The sequence below is a fragment of the Sturnira hondurensis genome, unplaced genomic scaffold (genome assembly GCF_014824575.4).
Source record: "Sturnira hondurensis isolate 20B ecotype Veracruz unplaced genomic scaffold, ASM1482457v3 Scaffold0003166, whole genome shotgun sequence".
Classification (NCBI taxonomy): domain Eukaryota; kingdom Metazoa; phylum Chordata; class Mammalia; order Chiroptera; family Phyllostomidae; genus Sturnira; species Sturnira hondurensis.
Window position 1 is genome coordinate 690,476 of NW_028075797.1, and position 7,670 is coordinate 698,145.

Genomic DNA, 7,670 nt, shown 5'->3' on the forward strand with positions numbered 1-7,670 from the left:
AAATAGTGCTGCAATAAACACAGGGGTGTATATATCTTTTCACAGTAGTCTTTTTGGTATCTTCAGATAAATACCCAGAAGTGGAATTGCTGGGTGATATTGTAGCTCTATTTTTATTTTTTCGAGAAGTCCCGGTGTTGTTTTCCACAGTGGCTGCTTCAGTTTATGATACCACAAACAGTGCACAGGGGCTGCCTCTTGTCCACATTCTCGCCAACACGGTTATCTCTTGTCTCGTTGCTAACAACCACTCTAACAGGTGTAAGGCGATGTTTCACTGTGGTTTTGGTTTGCATTTTCCTTGGTGATGTTGAGATTCTTTCCATGTACCTGTTGGTCCATTTCTATGTCTTCTTTGGGAAAATGCTTATTCAGAACCTCTGTCCATTTTTAGTCAAATTGTTAGTTCCCTTAGTTTATATTTTTAATGCCATATGTAGGTTATTATGATTTATTTGAGTTTTCAGTTGTTCATTGTTAGTTATAGAAACACAGGTTTTTTTGTATATTAATCTTGTATTCTATGACTTTGCTAAACTCATTTATTACTTCTGGTAGGTCTTTTATAGATTTTACTAATCATGTCATCTGTAAATATAGTGTACCTATTCCTTTCTAACCTGGATAACTTTGGTTTCTTTTTCTTCTCTGTGTGTATATGTGTCTTATTCCACTGTTAGAATCTCCCAGTGCAATGTCATTTACAAGTGGTAAGAGCAGAATTGACTGTATCTTCTTCATTGTATGGGGAAACTGTTCAGTCATAAGTATGATGTTATCTATCAGTGTTTTGTAGATGGACTTTTTCTGGATTGAGGACATTCCCTTCTATTCCTAGTTTGGTGGGAGTTTTTATTGGGAATGGGTGTTTGGTTAAGTCAAATGCTTTTCTGCATCTATGGAGATGGTTGTGCTGTTTCCATTTCTTATTTAATCTGTCAATGGGGTGGATGGCACTGATTGGTTTTTGAATATTAAACCAACTGCCTTCCTGGGTTAAGCCTCACTTGGTCACGACCTGTGTTTTTTTATCGTTCGATCCAATTTGCTAAAGTTTTGTTAAAACTTTTGCATCTATATTCACGAGGGATATTGGGCTGCGGTTTTATTTTCTCGTACCATTCTTGTCTAGTTAGAAAGTAATGCTGGGCTCAGAATGGTTTGAGAAGTATTCCCTCGCATTCAGCTTCCTGGTGGAGATCAAGTAGGAGTTCGTTTCATTTCTTTGTTAAATGGTAGCATTCAACAATGAAGCTCCCTGGGTCTAGCAGTTTCTTTGTGTGAAGTTTGAAAGCTACAAATTCCATTTCTTTGATACAAGCTTTTCAGGTTATTTATTCTTCAGTGAGTTTGTGGTTTTCAATGAAATTTGTTCATTTCATCTAAGTGGTTGAATTTATAAGTATAACATTGCTAATAATATTTCCTTATACTCCTTGTAATATCCATTGAAACTGTAGCGATGTCATCTCTCTCATTCTGAGTATATCTCCTCTTGTTCGTATGACCTGTCCCTTCTAAATTCATTGTGACGTGCTTTATGGTCTAGAATATGGTCTCTCTAAATACACGTTCTCTGTGCCCCTGAGAATAGTGTGCAGCCTGCTGTTGTGGAAGGAAGTGGCCTACAAGTGTCAATCAGATCAAGGAGCATTGCCCAAATCTACTGTGTACTTACTGATTCTCTCTACTTGTTCGGTAAGTTATTGAGAGAGGAGGTATTGAAATATCTAATTATAATTGTGGATTTTTATATTTCCCCTTGCAGTCTGTTTTTGTTTTATTTGTTTTAAAGCATTGTTATTCACATTTAGAATTGTTAGACCTTCATGGTTAATTGACCACATTACTATTATGGAGGTAATATTCTTTCCTCTGATATTAATATAGCCACTCCAGCTTTCTTTGACAACCGTTAAACTAACTTTTTCAATATATTTCCTTTTTTGTTTATTTGCATTTGTTTATATTTAAGTGCAATTTAAGGGCAGCATATAATTATAGTTTGCTCTTCTTTTCTTTACCCAATTTGACTATTTATGTGGGATGTTTAGAGCAATTTAGATTTAGTATGATTATTCACTTAGATTTAGATCTATCAACTGGGTGTTTATCTCAACTATTCTCTGTCCTTTTCCCTTCTCTTTCTGCCTTCCTTTGGTTGAATGAATATTCTTTATGATCGCATTTTATCACCTTTGTTGGCTCATTAACTCTTATCCTTTTAAAATATTTTACTGGCTGCTTCAGGGTTTATTGAACACGTCAAGCCATATTATACAACTTCACACACATGATGAGAACCTTTCAAGATTATACTTCCGTTTCTCTCCCACAACTTTTACGATATTGCAGCCCTGTATTTTACTTTTATATGTGCTATAAACTCTACAATACACTTTTCATTTTTGTATACTCTATCAGTTACCTTTTAGAGAGATGCATACACCAGCAAATTTTTTATTTACCATTTCTGGCGTTCTCCAATCCTTTGTGTAAATCCATACTTTCATAAAGGGAAAGTATGCCTGAGGGAAATCCTAGCAACATTTTTGTATCGGGACTTTGCTAGTAGTTAATTTAGGTGTTCTATGTTTGAAGACCTCTTTCTTTTACCTTTGTTTGGAAGATATTTACACTGAGTACAGAATTCTATGTTTTCAGCTCTTTTTCTTCCATCACTTTAAAGATGTCACTGTTTTTGTTTGTTTGTTTATTTTTGATGAGAAATCTGCTGTCATTTTTATCTTTGTTCCTGTGTGTGACATGTCTTTTTCATCTGGCTGTTGCTTTTAAGATTTTCTGTTTTATTGCTGGTTTTGAGCAACTTGTTACTGACATGTTTGGGTATCTGTTCTTCATGTTTCTTGTTTAGAGTTACCATCACAGTTCAACATTTTTCAGTTATTATTTCTTTAAACATTCTTTTCTGTCCCTTCCCCCCTTCTTTGGGTCTAGAATTAAATATACATTAGTCACTCAAGGTTGCCACAGCCCACCTAGGCTCTTTTCAATTTAAAAAATTATTTTGTTCTCTGTGTGTTTTATTTTGGATATTTGACCTTGCTAAATATTTTTAAAATATATTTTATTGATTATGCTATTATAGTTGTCCCATTTTTTCTCTCTTTTATCCCCCCTGCCCTGTAAGCCCCCTCCCACCATCATTCCCCCACCTTAGTTCACATCCATGGGTCATACATATAACTTCTATGGCTTCTCCATTTCCCATACTATTCTTAACCACCGCTGTCTATTTTGTACCTACCATTTATGCTTCTTATTCCCTGTATCTTTACCCCCAATATCCCTGGTCCCCATCCCCAACAATAATCCTCCATGTGATCTCTATTTCTGTGAGTCTGTTCCTGTTCTAGTTGCTTGCTTAGTTCATTTTTGTTTTTGTTTTTTTTAGGTTCTGTTGTTGATAGTTGTGAATATGTTGTCATTTTACTGTTCATAGTTTTGGTCATGTTTTTCTTAGATGAGTCCCTTTAACATTTCCTGTAATAAGGGCTTGGTAATGTGAACTTTAACTTGACCTTGTCTGGGAAGCACTTTATCTGCCCTTCCATTCTAAATGATAGCTTTGCTGGATAGAGTAATCTTGGATGTAGGTGTTTGGATTTCATGACTTGGAATACTTCTTTCCAGCCCCTTCTTGCCTGTAAGGTTTCTTTTGATAAATCAGCTGATAGTCTTCTGGGAACTCCTTTGTAGGTAACTGTCTCCTTTCCTCTTGTTGCTTTTAAGATTCTCTTCTTATCTTTAATCTTGGGTAATGTAATTATGATGTACCTTAGTGTGTGCTTCCTTGGCTCCAACTTTTTGGGGACTCTGAGCTTCCTGGACTTCCTGGAAGTGTATTTCTTTTGCCAGATTGGGGCAGTTCTCCTTCATTATTTTTTCAAATAACTTTTTAATTTCCTGCTCTTCCTCTTCTCCTTCTGGCAGCCCTATGATTTGGATATTGGAACATTTAAGGTTGTCCCAGAAGTTTCTAAGCCTCTCCGCTTGAATTCTTATTTCTTCATTCTGTTCTGGTTGAATGTTTATTTTTTTCCTCTAATCTAAACCGTTGATTTGAGTCCTAGTTTTATTTCCTTCACTGTTGACTCCCTATATATTTTCCTTTTCATAGCCTTCACTTTTTCCTCTATTTTGTGACCATACTCAACCAATTCTGTGAGCATCTTGATTAGCAGTATTTTGAACTGTGCATCTGATAGATTGGCTATCTCTTCATCGCTTAGTTGTATTTTTTTCTGGAGCTTTGATCTGTTCTTTTATTTGGGCCAACTTTTTTTGTCTCAACACACCTGTTATGTAGTAAGGGGAAGAGCCTTAGGTATTCAACAGGGCAGGGCAATCACATCACTGTGTTGTGGTGCTGTATGTGGGGGAGGGTCACAGAGGGAACAATAGGGCTTGGTTAGCTCTCTGTGGGCTTTCAGTCACCTCCGCCGCTACCCACAAGCATATTGGGTCCTTCTGGTGGTAATTCCTGGGTAGGTGTATTTGTGTATATTCTAGGACCCAGTGGGTCTCTCCAACAAACTGTACTGTGAGGCTGGGAGTTTTTCCTGCCACTTCAACCCTCATAGGTTTTTTCAGTTAGAGGTTTTGAGGCTTGATTTCCCTGCCTGGAACCCTGGGTTGTGTGGTCTGTCTCACTCCCCAGTTGTTCCTCCTGGTTTATCAACATGCAAATGTGGGACCGCCTGCTCTGCCAGATGCTGCCTCACCTGGTCTGCCAGCTGCTGCCTTGCCCACCATTTTCCTTTAGCTGTCGCCTTGCTTCGAGTCCTCTCCACCTGGCTGTGCATATCCAGCCCTCCTATAGGTCTGGATGAATGTTTTCTCTTTAACTTCTCAACTGTCAGATTCCATACAGTTCAATTTTCTGGGAGTTGTGGTTGTTTCTTGTTTTTATTGTCCTTTTTTTGGTTGTGTGAGGGGGCACACTGTGTCTACCTACACCTCCATCTTGGCCAGAAGTCTCCTTGTCTTGCTAAATATTTGAGTGTTCTCTTCTGCTGAGTCCAATCAGCCATTAATACTATCCACCTTTGTCATTGTTTTCATCTCTAGAATCTTTTGTTAAACATCTCCCATGTCTCTACTTTACTTTTTTACTTTACAGAATATAATTATAATGACTGTTTTAATGCTACTTTCTAATAATTTCAATATCTTTGTCAGTTCTGGGTCATTTTCAATTGATTGCCTTTCCTCCTCTTGATGGGTCCTGTTTTCCAACTTTTCTGCATGTTTTGTAATCTTCGATGGGATGTGAGACATTATACATTTTTGTTTATTGGGTGCTGGATATTTTTGTATTCTTGACTTTTTTCTGAAATGCAGTTAGGTAATTTGGAAACAATTTGATCCTTTAGAGTCTCGCTTTTAAAGAATTGTTGGGTAGAACTAGAGTGGTGTTTAGTCTGTGGTGATGATTTCCCACTACTGAGGAAAGACCTCCTGAACACTCTACACAATGCCCTATTAATTATGGATTTTTACTCATCTAACTAGTGGAAACAGGCATTATCCCTGTGCCTGTGTGAGAACCGAGCTTTGCTCACTCTAATCCTTTGGGTTGTTGAATGGGACTAGTTGCCTAAAGCACTGAGCTGTAGTTTCTGTGTAACTTTGAAGGAGGGTGAGTCCTATTTTATAAGGATATCCTGCATGGAATTATTCTGGGAAATATTCGTTTTTAATTTTTGAATTAAATTTAAAATTTAAATTGAAAAATACACAGCAAAATAAAATCAAATCTGTGCAAAATACATGCCAGAGTGTAGTGGATTAGAAGTAGCACATATGAAAATGTGCTAAGAGTATTAGTTGACATCATTTGAGTCAGAATTGATATGGCCGACTGACCACCCCCCACCCCCAAAGTAACGTAACTTCAGGTTGTGTTAAAAGAAACGCGATGTCTAGGACAAAGAAGGTGGCATTAGCTCCATTCTGTCATCCTGCTAAGGAGGCAAGAGCCTTGTTGATACTGTTGACCTGCTCACCAAAACCAGAATTACTTCCTTCTATACTTTTTGATTTAATAGATAATTAAGTATCTATAATTTAAAGCCCCTTTTGGTTGGATATTTGATTACTTGCAGCTGAATACATCTTTATTAATGCAATCTCCTCAAGGGAAATTAATTGATCCCCACTATGAATAGTTATGTCCTTCACTGCTTAACTATGATCTTATGGGATTAGACTATAGGCTATAATATAATATAATGAAATATAATATATGTTGAATGGTGCATTGAAAAATAGAATCCTCTACACATCTGACAGTGTTGCCCACTTTCCTCCATTGATGATTAATGACAGAATACAGAGAAATGATTCTTAGAGTCCAGTGTGTTTCAGACTTGTAGGTGTATATTAAACTCTAGATTTCAGGCTCTACTGCCCAGAGATTTACCTCGGTAGATGTGGGGTGGGGATCTGGAGTCAGCCTTTTGAATCAGCACCCAAGAAGGCTCTAATGTTTAACTGTAAGCTACTTTGACAAACGCTGACACAGAGAACTAAGAATTGATACACACATGAGGATTTACCCATATTTAGATGGTAAATTTTGTATTCAGTGCCCAAATTATCTTTAAAGGGTTTTTATGTATCTATAAGTCTTTTTTGACTGTGTCTTTAAGTGCAATGGAGCAAAATCTCTTTCCTAGGATGTCATGAAGATCCAGTTCAGTCTAGCCGAGACCCAATCCCAGGACAGTGGCTTTCCTTGGATGGCCCTCTGAAGTCTTGTTCATGCGTACTGTTATCATGGCTCAGAAAGTTCTCCCTACTGTTCCCTAGGTCTCCTTGGCACTATGTATTCTCTTTCCCAACAAACAGGCTCATCTGCTAAGCTTGGAGTGTATCTTTGTTGTAAGTCTAGAACAGAGGAAAGAAAGAGAGGGGGAGAAAGAAAAGAAAAAAAACCCCATCAAACATAGATGGTCAATTAAGGTTTTTTTTTTTCTTTTGGAGAGTTAGTTTAATTTTTCTGGTTGATCTTTTAAGAACCTTTGGAAATATTTTCTTTTAATTCCAAAGAAAAATCAATGTGCTTCATCAATTGCACAGAAGAAAGACTCCCTACAGAAAAGAACATTGGAATCAGCAACATGATTTTGGAAAAAGAAAAACATATTTTCAGTTCTATAAGCCACATACAAGTTATGCAGAAATTAGAACTTTTTAAAAAGTATATTTTATTGATTATATTATTATAGTTGTCTCAATCCCCCCCCCATCCCCCTTTGCCTGGTACCCACTTCCCTCCAGCAATTCCCCCTTAGTTCATGTCCATGTGTTGTGCATACACATTCTTTGGCTTCTCCACTTTTTATATTATGTGTAACCTCTCCCTATCTATTTTGTACCTACCAGTTATGCTTTCTAATCCCTGCATCTTTTCCCCCATTCCCCCCACCCAGCTGATAACCCTCCAAATGATTTCCATACCTATGATTCTGTTCCTTTTCTGGTTTTGTGCTAGTTTGTTTGTTGTGTTTTTATGTTTTTGTTTTTGGATTCAGTTGTTGATGGTTGTAAATTGGTTGCCTTTTTACTGTTCATAGTTTTCATCTCCTTCTTTTTCTTAAATAAGTTCCTTTAACATTTTATATAATAATGGCTTGGTGATGATG